Source organism: Polypterus senegalus, chromosome 4 (assembly GCF_016835505.1).
Source record: "Polypterus senegalus isolate Bchr_013 chromosome 4, ASM1683550v1, whole genome shotgun sequence".
NCBI classification, from domain to species: Eukaryota; Metazoa; Chordata; class Cladistia; order Polypteriformes; family Polypteridae; genus Polypterus; species Polypterus senegalus.
In genome coordinates this window covers 376,684-398,053 of record NC_053157.1, presented here as the reverse complement: position 1 = coordinate 398,053, position 21,370 = coordinate 376,684, and positions in this window count along the sequence as shown.

Sequence of the window (21,370 nt, the reverse complement as noted above, 5' to 3'; positions counted from 1 at the left end):
AATGTATATATATTTTTTTTATATATTTGCACGCGCCGACACACACTATACTATTTTATTATATATATATATATATATATATATATATATATATATATATATATATATATAATAGATATCTTTCCTATCTCTCTTTATTTATATACACTATATTTTATATGATATTATATATTTATATATTATATATAGTAAGACACACATTTCATAATTTATATATATAAATTTAATAATAGATATTTTTCCCTGTTTCTCTCTCTCTCTATATATATATTTTAATATGTTCGCACGCACAGACACACACACTATAATATATATTTAATTGATATCTTTCCCTATTTATATATTCGCACACAGTTTATTTAACGAGTGGCCTGCAGTATTAGGGGGGATTTCGTTTTGAAAAGCCCACTCGTTTCGATTGCTTTCTCATTTCAAGTTAATAACGAAGAGCATCATGCAGGTGAAATCAAACGGACTTCTCCCCAGACTTTGGGCGGCACGCAGGACTCGCCTTGACGGCCGCAGTGGTCGCGGCGGCGTAGACTGGTAGCCCCCTTTTTTTTTCCTTTTGCCTTTTCTGTTTCTTTCGAGCCGTTTTCGTGTGTATTTTAGTTTATTACTTTATGTACGGCTAATCTGAGACTAACTCACTGGAGGAACATTCCCATTATGTGTATTTGTTTAAGTATTGTGTATATGCTGAAAGTGTAATTCATCTGGCTGAGTGGGGGTCCTTTTCGTAATTTCGATACCCTCCGTCTCCAGATAATGACATATAATCAGCCGCAGGTCATTTGGTCAGAATCTGGTTACAAACTCCACCTTTTGTTTCTGATCTCCTTTCAAATCGAATTTCTCATAAATAAATAAAGTTATGCAGAGTTAAAGTCTACATGGACGGGGGGTGTTGGGGGCGTCTGATTAATCTCTTATGAGCCAAACGCAAACATGTAAACCGGGGCAGGCAGGTCTCTGGATCAGTGGGACAAAAGAGCACAAAGCCCTCCAAAGTCACCGAGCCTGTACGGAATAAGGCGGACATGTGCGAGACCCCCGCGTTCGGCCTGTACCTTCGGCACTCGATCAGATACACTCGTGCGGTCAAACGTGCGACAATTGCGACACGCGAGTCGAGGCCACCAGCAGGAGACAGCAGCTCCTGTTTTCGCCATCACAGCCGGTCAGAGCTGCGCTTGGTGGTCACGTACAAAGCAAAGCCGTCATAAGCGATATTAGTAATGTTTTTATTATTATTATTATTTTTATTATTATTATTATTATTATTATATGATGATGATGATGATGACGATGATGAAGCGCGCGGTGTGTGACAGTCCGACGCTCATTTAAACATTCAAGTCGGCTGCTCGACTCTTTAAACGGCATCTTCTTCTTCTTCTTCTTCTTCTTCTTCTTCTTCTTCTTCTTCTTCTTCTTCTTCTTCTTCTTCTTCATCTTCTTCTTCTTCTTCTTCTTCTTCTTCTTCTGTCTTAACGGGTTTTGTGGATCCTCGGAGCTCCGTTGCTTGACAAAGCGCCATTTTACTCTCAGCCTATGAAGTTCGTGTTTTGTATTTTGACAAACTTCCTAACACGGAGAATAAAATGAAAATCTTGACTAAATGGTGGGCTACCTAGCAGGACACTTAACATGAGCAGCCATCGACATTTCACAAAGCCGTGCCCATCTCTTCCGGGTCATTCACTACGTGACGCCTGCCACACATCTAAATAAACAAACAAACACATAAATAAACAAATAAATAAATAAATAAAAGTCCTTTCTGGACCCTTCGAGCGGACGGGTCGTTGGGAGCTAAACTGGTTCCCCTATGAGCCTGATGTGAAGCCCCGCACTGGCACCTTCACTTTTGTAATTGGGTGTCCCGTTTATGCCTCCAAGTCGACGGACCCCATCATTGGCTTAAGGGGCTTCAGTAAATGGACGAAGGGTCGTGTCCTTTAGCATCCAGAGCGGACAATAAAACATCAGTAACCAAATAAAACCATCCATGCGACCGCACTAAATGACCAAACTAATAACAGCAGTCACGAAGGCCGCACTCCTGGGGTCCAAAACGCCCCCCGTGAGCCGCCTTCCATGTAAATGAACCCAAAGACATTTTCACCTCCTAACCCCGGACCGTGCCGGCTTTGTGGCGGTGATGTCGTCTGACTTATTTACAGTCAATGTGGTCCCTCAGTGAGCGCCACCCCCAGGTGCGCCCAGGCTGGTGACGATGGTGGCTTTGTGTCCCTCGGACCTGTCATCGAGTTAGAGGGGGTGAGTCGGGGGGGATTTGCTCCACGGAGGGTTTCTGCCTTCGCGTCCAGCACCGGATGCTGATGGAGATTCAACCGAAGAGCGCAGGGGGTCTCGGGAATTTGGATCCATCAATGACGTCATGGAGTCGAAGCGGAAGCTTTGGCATCTTTAAAATTTCAGAATCAGGCAGTGGGGGGTACATGAGGGGCGCGGTGGCCGAGTTGGTGGACTTGTGATGGACACGACAAAGAGAAAAGCTTTAACGAGGCGTTCACGGTGTGACTCGGCCTAACCGAACTGTGCGCACCAACAACAACAGCAACATTTACTTCTGTCGCACATTCTCATCCGAACAGTAGCTCACAGTGCTTTATATAACGAAGAATAGAAAAATAAGACACAGTAAGAAAAGAAAAGAAATCAACATTAATGAACATAGAATAAGAGTGAGGTGGTCCGATGGCCAGGGTGGACAGAAAAAAAAAACTCCAGACGGCTGGAGAAAAAAAATCCAATCTGCAGGGATTCCAGCCCATGAGACCCCCCAGTCCCCTCTGGACTAACCGACTCCACTTCACTTTTCCAGTCACACCGACTCCATTTCTATTGCTCAGAATGGCTGCTCTCCTAACACTCCAAACGCGGCGTTCCCGACTGACTTTTAAAGTTGGTTTGACGTCCACAAATGGAGTTGAGTCGCCCCCCCAACCCCGAGGCCGAGGGTCCCTCACTCCGCTCGAGTCTTAATAAACGTCGACGACTTTTACTAATAGATTTATTAGAAAAAATCTTGGGAAGGCAATTCGGAGAGAGCCCCCTTTTACAGGCGAGGTGGTCGTGCAGTGGGTGTCAAAGCAGGGGACCTACGATAACACAATACACTGCCCATGCAATAATCCTCAATAGTCTACGACAGTCCAAGAGGACGTGCAGAGCAGAACATCACATGAGGGGCTTCAGGGGTCCGCGCTTTATAGGAATGGAGCACCAGGTGCTTTAGAAGACGTCAAAGGAAAGGCAGCAAGACGAGAAAAACAAGTTCAGTTAGACAAGAATCGCCCCAGTGCTCTCTGATTTTAATAAAATCAATATAATAATAATAATAATAATAATAATAATAATAATAATAATAAGAAGAAGAAGAAGAAGAAGAAGAAGAAGAAGAAGAAGAAGAAGGGCAGCACGGTGGCACAGTGGTAGTGCTGCTGCCTCGCAGTTAGGAGACCCTTAAGGGTTCGCTTCCCGGGTCCTCCCTGCCAGTGTGGAGTTTGCATGTTCTCCCCGTGTCTGCGTGGGTTTCCTCCCACAGTCCAAAGACATGCAGGTTAGGTGGATTGGCGACTTTAAATTGGCCGAGTGTGTGCTTGGTGTGTGGGTGTGTTTGTGTGTGTGCCCTGCGGTGGGTTGGCACCCTGCCCAGGATTAGTTCCGGCCTTGTGCCCTGTGTTGGCTGGGATTGGCTCCAGCAGACCCCCGTGCATCTGTGTTTGGATTCAGCGGGTTGGATAATGGATGGAAGAAGAAGAAGAAGAAGAAGAAGAAGAAGAAGAATAGCCCCAGACTGCCAGCGCCATTCATTCAAATCCCCTCCCTTCATGGACCTTCGTGGTCTGAGGTCCGCTTTGCTCCGTTTGGTGCCTCCGAATCCCCCCATTAAATAAGACCCGAGCCCGTCTTTGGTCCCCAAGCCCACACCGAGTGACGTAACAGACGGTAACGGCGGTGATTTTTTTTTTTTTTTTTTACTATTCAGCACCGAGAAGGACGCCAGACGGACTTTTGAGCCCAAACGAGACCTGAAGCTCGACTTCGAGGAAAAGAAATCGGGAGTGAAACTTCGAAGTGTAAAAGGACGAGATAAAGCGCCGCACATGCCACCTGCTCTCGCCCCCCTGTTGCCGTTTAGCCTACAGACTTGGCAAGCACGACAGCAGCTCTAAGGTGGCACGGGCACGCAGGCGGGCACCGCCACATCTCCACGGGGTGCAGCAGGAGGAGCGCGGCGCGGCATCAAGGGGTTAATTTCCCATCTCCCCTTGCAGCCCCCGATCGTAACTGAGACCTCCGAGGCCCGGAATGCCACTGCTTTTCCTCCAGAGGTCTCATTAGGAAGCCCTAACTGCTCTTTCCAACATTTCCTCAATCAAGTGCCTTTAAATAGAGCGGCACAAAGAGACTGGCGGCGAAGGCGCACATCTTGTCACTCTCGAGCCCCTTTCAATATTTCACTCTTGTTTTCTTTGTAATTTACTGGGCAGCTTGGGAGCAAAGTGCCGGTTGATTAGCTGACGGCACCCCCTTTGGTCTCCGTCCCCGTCACAGAGCAATTGGACCCCTCCGGCGGACGGGGCACCCTGGGCACTGAAACGCGTGGCCGTCGCTTCAAAGACCGGCGGCGTTCATGCGGTGCAATCGCTAGGTGGCGCCATCCCAAGGCAATCGTCGGTGTCAAAGTCGCGGGTTCAAGTGAGTGTCGTAACGAGGCTAGTGGGGGTCCATCGTAGGCCAGTTTGGAGTCGCCAGTTCACCCAGCCTGTGCATGTTGGGGGGCGTGTGAGGGGTAAAACATCTGACAGCACTGGGATAATAACGGGGCAGGTCACTTGAACCCAGGATGCCAGGCCTGTGACGTTAAAGGACAAGCAGAGGGGCATTCGGGTGACGAGGGTTAGTAGGTTTGCCTCATTACAACTTTGCAGAGCTCCGTTTTGAAGTCAGCCCCGTCATTGTCCCTTGTGACCTGCGTCCGGTGCCACAACCGCACCACTCGAGACCACTGACCAATGGGTGGGCTCCTGCCTGGCAGTCAGTGCCACTGAGACAGGCTCAGGCCACCATGACAGATGATGCTGAGGACTGAGCTCAAGATGGCACAGCGCCCACTTCAGGTGACACGGCGGACTTCCCTTCATTTCCACAATTATCAACGGGTGACAAATCGTAAAGAGAGTGACAGCGAAAGCCTGCTGACCTGTGGGGGACTTTTGAACCCGTGGCCAAGTGCACGCTGTGATGGACCACCGTGGGGTTGTCTAAGCTGGCACGTTTAACCACATTTTTGGGGGCTGCATAGCAAACAGATTCATTTTAGGGAGCAGACAGACTCGGGTGGAACACTGGCGGCTAGAAGGTTCCAGAACATAGGATTGGCCCTGAGAGGGGGGCACAGCGAGCTCTTTTGAAGTGAATGTGAAGGAGATGGTTTTTGTTCCCATGGCGATGTGCCTCAGTCAGTGGCACCTCTATGCCCCGCCCACCCCCTTGAACTTTAGACACTGTGGGGTCTCGTGCAACGCATCCTCTACATCCCCCTATTTGAACCCCTGTTCAGAGCACAATAAGGGCGTTGGATCGTAAACGACGACATCTGATTGGTCCAAAAGGTGCGATAGCCAAAACAAAGCTGGCACAGCCACCAGGAGATGCCCATTTCTGCCCTGCCATCAACATCAGCTCAGAAACACAGCACAGGAATGAAAGGACCACCAGATATCTTGGCTCACCGTCCACTCGTCTGGCACATTAAAGACCCCTCGTTTAGAGGACCCTCCTCTGGGCACCTTGGACTCTTTCTGCAGTCCTGAGAAGGAAGAGATGCAGTCCACCCTCATAACGGGGTCCGCAAGTGGAGCTGCAGACCTAAGGCGGGGGGGCACTCGGGGCTACATGGAGGGTCCTAAGGTCAGGTCAGGGTCACCATGACAAATCAATCACTTTAATGGAAGGCAGAGGGCTTGTGTAAGCTTGTGACTGGTGGGCCCAATTCGGTGGCATAAGGTGAGCATCGGCTGAGGCTGGAGACCCTTTGCACCACTGAGTATGCCCTGCCACACCTGATGTCCACCATGAGCCACCTGACCCGGTGTACCTTCTCCTTGTACTCCTGAAGTCTTCCTCCTCCTCCTCCTCCTCGTTTCACACACACACACAGCTGTGGGGTCAGTGGTGCCCTTCGGTTGAGGTCAGCGGGTGTTTCACATTCGGAGCCTTTCCTTGCCCGTGTTTGATGGTGGGCACTGTGCCCCATCAGCTTTGTCACGCTGAGCCCTCCTTTGCAGACCATCAGAGTCTTTTGTGAGACGGGCGTCCATCTTGTGGTTGCAGTGGCCCACTTCAGCCCTGGCAGCTCCCTTTGGTGGTGCCACATTTGCTGCAGTCCTTAATGGTGGTCTCGCCGTTTTCCTGAACGTCCTTTTGATTCGATGATACTGCAGGTCTCCCTTTAGCGGGCTGATGGACTGGCGTCCCACCCAGGGTGTGTCCCTAAGTGGAGCCCAGGGCACGGTGCCTGTACCTCGAATCGCTGTGTCGGTTTGGCGTCGGTCATTATGACGAGGAGGGCGCAGACCCTCTCTGCTGAGGCTTCCATCTCTTGGGTGTTCCTCTGAAATGGAGTGACACGATTGTCCCAAGTTTCCTCTTCACTTTCCCACAGCGTGTGAAGACTCCTGACGCCCAAGGTGTGAGGGGAGAAGCCATTGGCCACCTTTGAGTGCTCCTCTCAACTCAGACTGCCGGTCACTTTGTGGAACACGGGTCACTTGTCACCCCACTACATGACACAGGGACACATCTTGAGCTGACTGTCTCACCTGCTGCCACCCTCACATCTTAAAACCATGGAATCGGCCAGTGCCTGAGAACAACTCCGTCACTGGCGTGTGACACTGCTGTCACAAAGAGGGCCACCGGCCACTTGACAAGTGAAGTCATGTCCACCTCTCAGTAAGAACAGCGCACAATGGCCAAGTCAGCAGGGAGATGCTAAGGCGGCGGGCTCATGGACAGCGGAAATTCTACAATGAAAGAGCCCACCTGGCACTTAGGCGGCATCCCCACTCAATCAGTGCAAACTCGATTAGCGGCCGCTGTCCTCGTCATTATCGGCTCGGAACTGACAGGTGCGATTCCTGAGGAATACAAAGCAGCCATTGTTAGGCCTCTCAACGTCCCTAATGAAACAAAAGCCCTTATCTGCCCATCTGTCCTTACATCCTAAGGCCTGATAAGGATGGGGTGCCAGCCTGTGCCAGTCTCACCCACGGGCAGCAGGCAGCCTTTCCTGGAACACACTGTGGGTGCTTGGTGCCCTGCTGATGGCGTCTGACGTCACCCTGGTGTCGGGCATCTACCTCACGTGCTCTCCCTTGTACTCATTAAGTCCATTTATCAAGATGGCCGTCCAGTGGCTGGCATCTTGTTGGACACTCAGCTGTACTTCTTATGGGCGCAACCCTCTCACCAAGTAATGGGTGACAGGCACCCGTCTCTAAACAAATAAAAACTTAAAGCAAACTGATCAGATGAGCCCCCCACCCCACCGACGTCACTTGTGATCAATCAGATGAGGAATATTAGAAAAGTCGCTGGGGTCTGCCAGTGCAGGTGCAATCGGGGGGCCCAAGCCCCAATCTCAATGCCGGAGCCCACCCTGGGGAGCCACTGCACCAAGTCCCAAAACGGCCTGCTAGAGGCACTTTGATAGTAAGTAAGTAAGGTGCCAGGGTGGCACTGGATCAGCTTGGCACCAAACAGAGCTTGTGGACCTCCTCCCCATACAAATGCACAGTGGACAGACCCAAGCCAGGGTACCGGGCACTGCCAGTGTGGGGGGGCACTGATGAAATGGCCTACAGCATTACAAATGGGAAGTCTTTGGCTAAGACGGACTCGACTCTGGGGGTCCGCACACCCTCAGCTTCATAAATTAGAGCAGATGATTGCACCTCTCGCCACGCAGGGTTCAAGAGGGCAAATCCTTCTGTTTAAGTCAATGGAATCGACGGCTGCTGCCGCCAGTCAGGAATTCTGAAGTGCGATTCTGAGACCCTCGTTTTACAACACATAACTGTGGGCCCCCTTAACAGAGCTCACGTCACCGATGCCCAAATCCCAGAGTGCTGCTTTATCACAATTTGGATCCCAACAGTTTTCATCTCGAGGGTCCCCGAGATGGGGGGTCAAACTGAGCTCATGGAGACTCCAGGGTGGCATACTGGTCAAGGCTTTGGACTCCAAACCCTGAGGCTGTGGGCTCAAATGCCACCAGAGACCCCATGTGACCCCTGAGCAAGTCACTTCACATGTTGTAAGTGGTCTTGGACGAAGGCCTCTCCACATCAGGGTCTCCAACTCCGAAGGGAGTTCCATGATTAGAGTCGCAGTCCTTGATGGTTTGGGAAGCGCAGCTTTCTGGTCTTCCTAACATCCAAAATGTAGAAAGGCGCAGCTGTCCTGCTTATTCCGCTCTCTAAATGAAGGCCAGCAGGGTGACACCAAAGAAAACGAGGACCTTAAATGACAGCGGCAGGTGACTCCTACGCTCCACAATGTGCCACACTGACAGAATAAGGCAAAGACCCCTGGAGCATGACAATCTAGCGGAGTGGGCAACAAATGCCAAGGTTGCTTCTTCAAGAAATGGGGAGCCTTGCCTTGACACTGGCACTAGTTTCGCCAGTTGGCACCACTACAGGCCATATGGAAAGTGGGAGGCCAGCAAGCCAGTAGCCACGTGGGGACTTTGTTGTCATTTGCTGTGATTTCATCTCGTTTTTTTTTAATGGCAGCCCACCGGCAAATTCTGCTGAGCAGATGCAAACCTGAAGGTGCTTGTGAGGCGCTGATGGTGCAGGTGCCCCCGGGCACTCACTTTGCTGCCCATATGGTTCAAGCGGCCCTAGGGCTGGGAGCTTTTAAGGACAGGGCATCGGGTCATCAGGGGCCATTTGATTTTGGTTAGCCAGACTCTGACGTTCTCATTGTGTCGGCCCCCCCGAGTGCCCACCCTCCTCTGTTCTTGTGTTATTTTTCTTATTTGGAGGCCCCGCCCTTGGCAGCCCACCTGTCGCCCGTAAGTCTGTGATCATTCCAGTCTCCGTGTGATGGAGCCAGACTTTTTAACCGTCCTGGTCAAACAGCGCCAGGTCGTACACCAGCCGTTCAGGATGCCAGTCTGCCAAAGGGCACAAGTACACCTGCGATTCAACTGAACGTACCCGTCTATGTGGCATTTCAGTAGGAGACGGACATGGGCATCGTCCACAGTTTCACTTGTGTGGTGGCCCTGTGTGAGCACAGCCAAGTCACACACACAGCAAGCAAACGTGGCAGGTGACAGGGGGAGTCGGCAGTCGTAGTCCCCTCGTGTGGCCCCTGGGGCAGAGACTCGCTGACACCAGAGGGTGAAGGGGTCAACAACAGTAATGATGATGACGGTAATCATGAGGATCAGGCTCCATGTGACCTTCAGTTTGAATTAAGCAAACTGGAAAATGGATAGAAGATGAAGATAGTCAGAAATAATAACGACGGGCACTGGGCACTGCTGCCCAACTGCTTCTGGGTTTGGGCTCACGTCCCGGTCTGCACCCTCTCCTCTCTGCTGCCTGTGCCATTTGCACCTTCTCCAGTGTCTTGGTGGGCAGCTTAAGTGGCTCAGTGATGCGGGCTGCGGACCACTGGCTAGTCTGGCAGTGAACTGGCATCCTGTGCCTTGTGCCCAGGCCTGGTACAGCCACAGACGGGCACGTGCTTTTAAAACTGAGGCGAGGTGGGGCTTCTTTCATGCAAAGAATTGTGGGACTCTGAACAAACTACCGAGACCCCTGGAGTTGAAGCAGAACTTTTAAGAAGAACCAGAGAACCAGGGTGAGATGCTGGCACAGCTGAGCTTTGAGCTAAACAGGTGGGTGACATATGGACTGGGTGGTCTCCTCTCATTTGTCACATTTCTTATCATAAATGAGGAATAATAACAACGCCTCTGAGGTCTAGTGGGCATGATGTCATGCTCGGTCATTTTCTAACCCCCTTAATCCTCTACAGGGGGGCAGAGCCTAGCCAAGCGAGCAGAGGGTCCAAGGCAGGAACGACTCCCAGTCAGGTGCCAGTCCATCGCAGACTGAATGTTATAATAACTCTAAAAATAGCACAGACCCCTTGGCCCAAGGCACGGCACTGAGAGGGCAGGTAAAGTGTGAACCACCGGGCATGGGCATTCAAGGGGGCAAATCAGAGCAGGAGAAGCTGGCAAAGCCACAAAAAGGTTAACTGACTCGTCTGCAGGGTTTGACCCTCACCCTGTGTGCCTGGCATAAGTGAGGGTGCCCAGTGCCGGACTGGCATCTCACCTGTCCTGCTCAATGCGCTGCAATGCGCCTCTGAAACTCGTCACAGCGGATGGATGGGTGGTTTGGTTGGAATCACTTTGGGTGTTGAAGTCTCGTAATTGTCGTGTGCCACGCGCCCGCTCTGTTAGTCCTGTTTTAACTCCTCGCCGTCTGCTCGTGTTCTGCTCAGGAGGAGATTTTACTGCCCTAAGATTTGCTTCTTATCTCCTTAGCAACACGTATCAAGCAGAATGGCGTGGTGGCTCAGCGGTTAGTCTTGTGGCTTCGCTGGGTTCAAGTTTGGTCTGCACAGAGTTGGCCTCAGCCTGCTAGGTTAATTGGCACCATCTGTCCTGCAGTAGACTGGCACCCCTGTCCAGTCACCTGAGCCTAATGCTGGAGGGACAGACTCAGTCCATTCAAGACCCCGAACTGAAGAGGGTGGGTTTAATGACAGAGCAGGATACTCGATGACAAAAGTCTCCAGGGGGCAGAAGCAGCTTGTGGGACCGAGCCTGGAAAGAGTGAGGAATGGCGTAAGGACATTGATGCCCAGCAGGGGGCGGTCGCTCATTGACATGTCATAAAGATACCCGCATGCCCGCCCACCCATCCATCTGTCCATTCTTCCACACTTCAGGCCTCGTCTGCATACCACCGGACCCCCTGCCCAAGTCAGGCACATGGCTCTCTCTCTCTCTCTCTCGGGGTCTTGCTCCTGATTTTCCAGGTTTTCCTAGATTCTCACAGACAATTCCCGGGGCTGCCAGATTCCGTGGAGGGGTGGGTGCTGCTGACCGACTGGTCATGTTGCCCACTGATATTCACCGTAAAAGGCCGAGGTCTGCTTGTGCATTTGGAAGATCTCACGTCATCAGGAGTTGCTGTCAGACATTCAGTCAAGCCCACCTGCTACCGTGCTGTTCTTCCCTACGGTGGTCCGCGTCTTTCCATGTTTCTGTCCTCGGCAGACATGCTGTGCAGTCACGCCTTTCCTTCTGGATGTTTCCAGACACTCGTCACACACCTTATACAGTAAATGTGGATGAGGCGGCGCTCTGGGGGTCCATCTGCGGTGGTCTTCACTGCCCGTTCTTATTTGCTCTTCAGTTTAATGAGTTGCCTGTCATCCCTGTGGCCTCAGCTTTAATGTCTTGGGGGTCTCAGATGTTGTGAATGTCAGAGACGTTTCTGTGCCACTCTACCCATCTGTGCCAGACTCCAAAAACTTGCTGGTCTGTGGAGACCCCCATCTTCACCCACGCCAGCCACCTCATCTTTTTAAGGGTGTAGGAGCTGAAGCCTGTCCTGGCAGTGGAGCGACATCACTGGGTGCCCATGAATGAGCAGAGCCCACCCATGAAGGACCCGAGGACCCCCGGAGTGTGACCTTTATTCGACTTCATCATCTTACACAGGATGAGCGGACGACTCATTGGATTCTGATGGCCGGATTGGTCTCGACTCATTAGGACAATCAGACGAGAAGAGGCCATTCGGCCCACCAAAGCCCACCGGTCCGGTGCGCTCAAGTCGAGCTTTGCTGTCCATCACCCTGCTTGGTCGCTGTGTGACGAAGGAGCGGCAGGCGAGTGTCCAGCTGTGTCCCCCCGTGTTCCTGATGACCTCGACCCCTTCACCATTCTAAACATCTCCTCTTCATCTCCTGAAGGCTCAGCTCTTTTACTCTTCATAACTCACCCCCAGCAGCCCCCCTTAATCAGCCCTTCTCTGGACCTTTTCTAGTGCTGTTTAGGTCGACTCTCTCAGGACCACCCGAGCCAGACAGAATGGAGGGGCCCACCACGCCAGTCCTAGCGTCACTACCCTGGTGACCTGTGCCATTTAGAACGGACCCTCCATAATAAAATAATAATCACCTCGGAATGCCCGTCACCTTACACTCCAAACCGGACCCTTGGATCTTCAAGTGGGGGTCTGCTTGGAATTCCAAGAGCTAAACTTAACAGAAGTGGCGAGGCGGACATGGTGGGGCACTTTAACGGCTGAAGACCCCTCGTTGTCACATGTGACCCTGACATTCGGTGTCATTTCTTCAGATCTCCGCACGCCGCCCTCACCCCCCCACCTGATCAGGGTGCCTGATGGATGGAAGGCCAGAGGTCCACATGACCACCACCACCACCACCACCATCATCATCATCATCAGCAGCACCAGCAATTCTTCCACATGAAGCGTGAAAGCCCTGAGGACTGATTGAGGTGGCCTCGGACCCCTGGCAGATTTTGATCTTTCCGTCCCCCCCTCAGCCATCAGACCTTACCGTATTCTTTGTTCATCTCGCACAGCACTTGTGTGAAGACGAGCTCCACCAGTAAATGGTGGGGCTGTTGTTAGTTATGGAGACCCTCACGGCCCCCAGGACCCCAGATGAGGCCTCACCAGTGTGTTATAAAACTGAGCCAAACCACCTGTGCCGGGTACTCCTCACGTTAATGGCCTCTGCCAGTCGATCGTGTCGAGACCCCTGTGACCCCCCCTTTGTGTCACCTACCTGTAATTCTTCACATTCACTGACAGTAAACTTCATCATCCACAAATCGTCCACCGCGCCCGCCTGCTCCAAATGATCTGCCAGTCCACCTACCTTGGCATCATCTTCACCAGCTTGTTCTTTATTTTCTGTACGTCTCATACATATTCATGTCCTTCTGAAGACGTTTCCTGGCATCTGCACTTTGCCATCTTTCTGCCCCCTGACTTGGCCCTCCTGAACGGTGACAATTCACTCAGGTGACGGCGGCAGGGCCACCAGGAAGGGCAGAAAAAAAGGAAACTCGGGCAGAAACCGTAAAGGAGATGGCAGGCCTGTCGATGAGTGATGAGGAGAGCAGCTCAGTGGTCCGATGGCCACCCCGCACTGTCACATGTGTGACGCGTCAGCTCGCGACTTTTGTCCTTTTTAATGTGATGTCCCAGTTGCTCTGAATCCAAACTTCAGAAATGCACGAAGACGAGGCAGAGGAGACGAGACTGGAGCAACGACAGAGGAAGAGGAAGAGGAAGGCCGTGAGACTGAGGGGGCATGAGAACTGATCGGCGCCCCCTGTGGCCTCGGTGTCTAAGTGGGCTCCTTGATGCCCAAGATGAAGAGCCGCCACTCCACGACATTCTGCTATGAAATCCACAAGGATCGGCGCCCCCTTGAGGTTCACTTCCCCACAGCCTGGCACAGACGCAGGTGCCAATGTGGTGGCAATGCTGATTTGAAGTGGAGAGCACATCTGGACGCCCATCAGTTTCTCACTAAAGCCACGTCGTTACCCCCTGAAGCAGGACAGAAGCTTCAGATGCACCCAACCACAGATAACTTCCTCTTCCTCTTCCTCTTCATCATCTGACCATCTGACGTCTCCTGACGTACATTACAAGTTACTGTGACCTGATGGGCTTTCTGATTGGCCGGAACACAGTGGCGTCATGGTAACCACTTTAGCCCCGCCCACTCGGCCTTGGTGTCCCTGCACTCGCTGGCCTCGTCAGAAACGTCACATGTGTAGAGATGAAGTCGTCACACAGGCAGGACAAACGAGCTGCAGATCTGCTGCAACGGTGACACCGAGTTGAGAGGTCCTGTCCTTCACCTGCCCGCCATTTACTTTGAACACCTGACCTCCTGGGCACGGCCATCAGCGGTGTGTCTGTCGGCAAAGAGAGTGTCCACCTTGTCACTTACTGACCTCGGCGGTGACATTCATGTGACTCTTCCTATCCAGTCAGTAGACGGACGGGGAGAACATGAGGGGTCCGTGAGGTCACTGAGGGGTGTGTGGCGCTAAAGGACGAAGGTCCAAGTCTTTAGAGTCCTGGTGCCTCTGGTCTGCGAGACCTCTGAAGATGTCCTGGGGCACCTTTAGGTGGCGAGGTGGGCTCTTGTTTCAAGATGCCCACTCGGATTGAGTTGGGTGGTCAAGTTCCTTGTGCCACTTGTGCAGTGTGGCAGATGCTGAAAGAAGCCACAGCCATCAGGGTGTATGCCAACCTTTAGGTAGGCACAGTGTGCAAAGTGACAGCCACATGAAACCAGGACCCCCGACCAGAGTGTCACGCTCTCTTCTTCCCATAGTCCACACGACCAAACAGAAAGCGAGATTCACCTTCACCCATCGCTCCACGGTCAGGGGTCTGCATGGGCACTGCCATCACTCTGTGGCTGCGAAGTAAGCTGCAGTTGTTACAGTGAAGTGCGCTACGGTGGTCTTCGGTGGGACTCGACCAGTAGGACTCGTCACTGCTCCACATGTGCATCAATGAGCCTGGGTGCCCATAACGCTCTCGCCAGCTGACCGCACTTGGGGGGTTCCTACCCTTTTTGAGATGCGCTGACCCAGCTGTCTGGCCATCACGATGTGTCCGTTGTCACAGCTGCTCAGACCCTCACGCCTGACCGTTTCTCCTGCTTCTGACACATCAGCTTCGAGAACGAACTGTTGATGTGCTGCCATTGGGGCGACACAATCGATGGCACTGACCACCTGTCAGTGCTTTTAATGCTGTGGCCAATCTGGGAATTCCTGCCTGCCTGTCCGTCCAAGTGTCACCGCAAAGCCACCGCGGTCACTTCTCGTACATTCAGACTCTCAGTGTTGGTCGAAGCAGTTTTACATCTGCTACGTAGAAACATCTAGAAACGAATCCGAGATCTGACCGAACCTCACCGCACGTGAAGAAAAGTCGTCTGAGCCGAGACGTGCGGAGAGGTTCATGGCTGGAGACTCCTGCAGAGTGACAGTCACAAATCAAGACCTCCAAAGAGTCACCGACTGAGATGGCACACTGAGTGCTGCTGAGGTCTCAAGTCTCATACAGAGAGGAAGAGGAAGAGAGAGCTGGCGTTTGCTCCTCTCCCTCCACGTTTGCCCCTCCCCTCCACGTTTGCTCCTCTCCCTCCACGTTTGCCCCTCCCCTCCACGTTTGCTCCTCCCCATACACGTTTGCCCCTCCCCCCACGTTTGCTCCTCCCCTCCACATGCTCTCAGCACTCGTGTCACGTGGTGTCCCAAATAAACAGATTTCAGTTTTGACTTTCATTGAAGTATTTGGTTGTTTTTAAAAGCTTTTCATTTTGATGCTTTCTTTAATTTTAATGCCGACTGTTCAACAAGAGGATCACAAGAGAAACAGCAGAATAATTTATTTAAGGTCAGAATGTAAATTTTTAATACTCGATTGTTTAGTCTGAGCCCATTTTTTAGAACATTGAAGGCCGTTTGTGCTCTTTACCTTTAAATGTTACCTGCGCTTGGCAACGGAGAAGTGTGAAAAAGAAAAGGGAACATCTTCAAAATAACGTCACCTGATTGTCAACGTCATTGTTGTGTCACTGTCATCAACGATTTGATTCTCATGATTTCTTTCAGTCAGGTTTGTATTTGGAGGACGTGTTGTGTTCAAGTTACAGTCCGCGTTTGTCAGCCGTTGTAAAGAGAACATCGAAGTGTTCAGCACGCAAACCGCTACTCGTGAATCTAAGATCTTCAACAGGCATTCCTGGTATCAAGTTGTGGACGTGCCAGCGAATATTTAGCGGCAGCGTGTCTGTGAACGTAATTTAAACTTAAGCTTTACACCTTGCTTTCCTATTGATATGTCTACAAAGGCTTGTTCAGATTCAGAGGGCTGTTCCTCTCCTACTGCATCAATAAGCAGCTCGTCTTCCTCTTCATCAGAGACGTCACACACTGCATGCAGAGGTTTACCTTTCGCAGCCCTGCAAAGTCAGTTCACGTGAGCCGCTCGGAGTACATGCAGCGAAGCTTCTCAGCCGTGCTTGTGCTACGTCGTGCGATCTCGCATGGGCAGGCACTCCATTAATTACCTGGGAGGCGCGACGATGAGAGACGCAAGTCCGCCTCACATGGCGACCGAGCTGCAGGCTATGGCTGTATATATGTACGTAAGTAGGTTCCAGTTCTGCAGTCTCTTACGGTATATGGACGAAAAAATAGGCTCCAGTTATGACCGTTACGTGTGGAATATCGAAATGAAACTTTTGTAAGTAAGCTGTAAGGAATGAGCCTACGAAATGTCAGCCTTCTACCTACACGGGAAGTTGGAGAATTAGTGAGTGAGTGAGTGAGTCAGTCGGTCAGTCAGTCAGTCGGTGAGTCAGTCTGTCAGTCTGTCAGTCGGTCGGTCAGTCGGTCAGTCAGTCAGTCGGTCAGTCGGTCAGTCGGTCAGTCAGTCAGTCAGTCAGTCAGTCAGTGAGTCAGTCGGTCAGTCGGTCAGTCGGTCAGTCAGTCGGTCAGTCAGTCAGTCGGTCAGTCGGTCAGTCGGTCAGTCGGTCAGTCGGTCAGTCGGTCAGTCAGTCGGTCAGTCGGTCAGTCGGTCAGTCGGTCAGTCGGTCAGTGAGTCAGTGAGTCAGTCGGTCAGTCGGTCAGTCGGTAGTCGGTCAGTCGGTCAGTCAGTCGGTCAGTCGGTCGGTCGGTCAGTCGGTCAGTCAGTCAGTCGGTCAGTGAGTCAGTCGGTCAGTGAGTCAGTGAGTCAGTCAGTCGGTCAGTCGGTCAGTCGGGGTCAGTGGGTCGGTCAGTCGGTCAGTCGGTCAGTGAGTCAGTCAGTGAGTCAGTCAGTCAGTCGGTCAGTGAGTCAGTCGGTCAGTCAGTGAGTCAGTGAGTCAGTCGGTCAGTCGGTCAGTCGGTCAGTCAGTCAGTCAGTCAGTCGGTCAGTCGGTCAGTCGGTCAGTCGGTCAGTCGGTGAGTCGGTCAGTCAGTCAGTCGGTCAGTGAGGGCTTTGCCTTTTCTTAGTATCGATGGAGTCCACTGCTCCTCTCCTTCTCCGTCACTTTCTCGTGAAAGTCCTCCTTATTTTCTTTTAGTTTTAACTCTCAATCTTCCATTTTGGCCGACAGTCCAACTAAAACTCAAAGTGAACGGCCCGCCTCAGTGCTCGTGACTTTCTGATGTCACCTCTGCGGAGAAAAACAGCAGCGACGAGCAGCTGGTGGGCTCACAGGTGCCCCCTTCAGGATGGCACAGTCACTCAGCCTTGTGTCTTTGCAGGGCAGTTTCGTGTTGGAAACCTGGCTAAATAACAAAGATGGCGATGAGTGTAACAGAGAGGGATACACATTATTAGGAAGGAGAGACCGAACAGAACAGGAGGTGCGGTTGCTGTTTATACCAAACAGAATTTAAATGGAAGTCCTCTTCAGTTGGATGATGAGCCCATCTTAGTGAGGACGTGTGGCTTCACCTGGAAAATATTAGGGAAAGAGGTCTTATGTTAGGAGTGTGTTGTAGACCACCCAATTCAGACAGTAACTTCAACACACATCTTGTTAGTAATATCAAAAAGGCAAGTTTACAGGGGGATATTATAGTCATGGGGGCTTTAATTATCCAAATATTAACTGGGATAACCTTACAGATGGAGGAGCACAAGAGCAGGAGTTTCTAGAAGTAATCAGCGACTGTTTTTGAACACAGCATGTTAAAGAGCCAACACGGGGTGACGCCTGTCTGGATTTAGGATTCTGTAATAATCAGGATAGACTTGAGGGTCTCGAGGTGATTGGACCATTAGGGTCACGTGACCAGAATGTCATACAATTCTCAGTATTTTATAAGAGTGCAGATACAAAGACTAAAATTGTTAAGTTGAACTTTGGCTAATTTTGAGCAGATGCGACAAAGTCTAAGTAGGATAGACTGGGATAAGACAGTCGAGGAGCAGTGGAGCAGGTTTACAAATGTAATGCAGGACAGATACAGACCTAAATGTGGAATTAATAGGAAACTAAAAAAAACTCCACGATGGATTAATAAAGATTTAAAAAAGAAGTTGCAAAGGAAAAAACTGCTTTATAAGGGATATAAGATTAATAATGACTGCAAAGTGAGAACATGAGGGCAACCATCAAGAAGGATATCAGGGAGGCTGAAAGACAGTTGGAGAGGAATAGCAGATAAGGAGAGAGACGACCATAAGAGATTCTTTAAATAGTAAGAGAAGAGTCAAGGAGGAGGTGAAGAGCGTCAGGAATAGTAAAGGGAATTAAAAGACACAGACAGTGAAATAGCGGATGAGCTAAACTTCACAAGTGAGCCAGTGGATAACCTCAGAGCAGTAACAGGGACTACTAAGGAGGTGCTGAGGGATTTGGAAATTATAGAGAGAGAAGAGCTGTGATGATTAAATAAGATGAAATCAAACAAATCACCAGGACCAGATCAGATTTATCTTCATGTTCTTAAGGAGGCTGGCAGTTGACACACATTTTAGGAAGTCACTGAGCACTGGAGAGATTCTGAAGGACTGAAAATGTCAAATATCATCCCATTATATAAAAAGGGTGACAGGGCAGATCAGAGCAACTACAGGCCAGTAAGCTTAACATGAAACATCACAGGAAAATTAATGGAAGGAATTATTAAGGAGAAGATTGAGCAACACATGGCAAGGACAGGACAGTCAGTGTGGGTCAGAGAGGGAGGTCGTGTTTTACTAACAGGCTGGAATTCAATGAGGAGGCAACAAAAGGAGATGAGAGAGAGGAGGAGATGAGATTATTGATGTGGACTTTCAGAAAGCATTTGATGAGGTGCCACATGAGAGGTGGGCATCAAGTTAAAAGAAGTGGCAGTTCAGGGTGTGGTGTTTAGATGGGTGCACAATTGGCTCAGACACAGGAAGCAGAGGGTGATGGTATGAGGAACCTCCTCAGAACTGGCCGATGTTCAGAGTGGTGACCAGCAGGGGCAGTGAGGGGGCTACTGCTATTTTAATATATATAAATGATTTAGATAGGAATATAAGGAACAAGCTGGTGAAGTTCACAGATGATACCAAGATAGGTGGATTAGCAGATAATTTGGAATCCGTTATATCATCACAGAAGGACTTGGATAGCAGACAGGCTTGGGCAGATTTGTGGACAGATGAAATTTAATGTCAGTAAATGTAAAGAATTACACACAGGAAGTCAAAATGTGAGGTTTGAATACACAATGGGGTCTGAACATCGAGAGTCCACCTTATGAGAAGATTTAGGAGTCACAGTGGAGTCTAAGCTATCGATCACCAGTCAGTGTTCAGAAGCCATTAAGAAGGCTAACAGAATGTCAGGTTATATAGCGCCTTGACGTGTGGAGTACAAGTCCAAGGAGGTTCTGCTCAGGCTTTATAACACACTGGTGAGGCTCATCTGGAGTCCTGTGTGCAGTTTGGGTCTCCAGGCTACAAAAAGGACATCACAGCACAAGAGAAGGTCCAGAGAAGAGCAACTCGGCTGATTCAGGGCTACAGGGGGTTGAGTGATGAGGGAAGATTCAAAGAGCTGAGCCTTTACAGAGGAGATGAAGAGGAGACCTGACTGAAGTGTTTAAAATGATGAAGATCTTTAGTCCAGTGGATCGAGACTTGGATTTTAAAATGAGTTCATCAAGAACACGGGGACACAGCTGGAAACTTAAGGGTGAATTTCACAACAACATCAGGAAGTTTTTCTTTACACAAAGAGCGACAGACACTTGGAATAAGCGACCAGTTAGTGTGGTGGGCAGTCAGATGTGAGGGTCTTTCACAACTCGACTTGACATAAATAAGTGGACAGGACTGGCGAGCTCTGTTGGGCTGAAGGGCCTGCTCTCGTCTCGAGTGATCGAATGTTCTAATTGACCAGTAAGACTAAATATGCCCGACCCTCTCATTAAGGGTATCAGCCGGCCTGTGGAGAGTCAGGTGTGCGCTAAACGTGTCTGCAGACCTCACATCGGCGACGCACACAGAGACCCCGTCAGTGAGACTCGTCGCTGCCACACCTCACGTTCCTCTGCGCCAATTCAGAGATTTTGATCAATTCAAATGATCAGAATTATTGGAGTCCTACAGAAAACACGGTTACAGCACATGGCAGTGGACACGTTTATTTTGTGGTGTCCTTATTAGTTTATTTTTACGCTTGATGATGATGCCCACCCTGACCGCACGTCCCTGCTTCTGAGATGGTGGGAGCGAGTGAGTGATGGTGGGCACCTGGGGGGATCCACAGCTCAGGGAGCAGTCGTCTCTCTCAGCGACTGGGCAGATCGTTACGACTGCGATGCCATCTGCACACTCCGTCACATTTCAATATCATTACAATACCAGCTGTACCCGCCCACGCAGTAGTGACACAGGACAGACTTTAAAAATCCAATAAAAAAATGTCATTCTGGCCAGGCGGATGGAAGGTGCGCTCCAATGGCAAACGTTGGCACTGTCTGATCGTGGAGAGGGTCCCCATGTGCGGAGAGGAGCACGTGGCCGTGACATCTCTGCCAATCAGTAGGTGCCCTCTAAAACACACAGAGCTCTGCTCTCAGTCTCGAGCCGCTAACGTCTGCCGATCAAGCAGGTATCGCTAGCTAAGCGGAGGTGAGGTGCGCTGCAACACGTGGCGTGGTGAAGGGTACAGCGACCCGGACTGAGGCTGGCACGTGAGTGAGGAGAGCCCCGCCCACTCCCTACTCCTGACGTCATGCCAACCCCTCCTCTCGGATTCACGTGAATAAATCGGTGCCGCAAGTGAACTCTGATTCTTAGAGAAATGAGAGAAGTCGCAAAATCAACGGGAATGTTCAAGGAAATTACGGAAAAAAAACGATCTAAATCAGTGAAGTAGGCGGAGAGAGAGAGAGACAGACAGACAGACGGACGGACGGACGGACAGACGGACCGATGGACGGGCAGACAGAGAGACAGACGGACGGACTAACGGGCAGAGACTTGTTGGATTTTCTGTACACAGAGATATTACAGGGGGGCTGCACCAACACCCCCCTGAGATTTACAGAAGGTGCGCTACTGTAAATTAGAACTTCTCTGCCATGAACGTTTTCCACGCGATACGCAGATCTGAGAAGCGCTGCTCCTTCTTCTGTTTTTGTCCTGCCCATGACAGGTGACAGGTTACCCGGGTGGCACCAAGATGGAGGACTGTGAGCGATCAGTGGCACAGCTCCTCTCCTCCTGCACTCTCAGTTGGACCCCCACC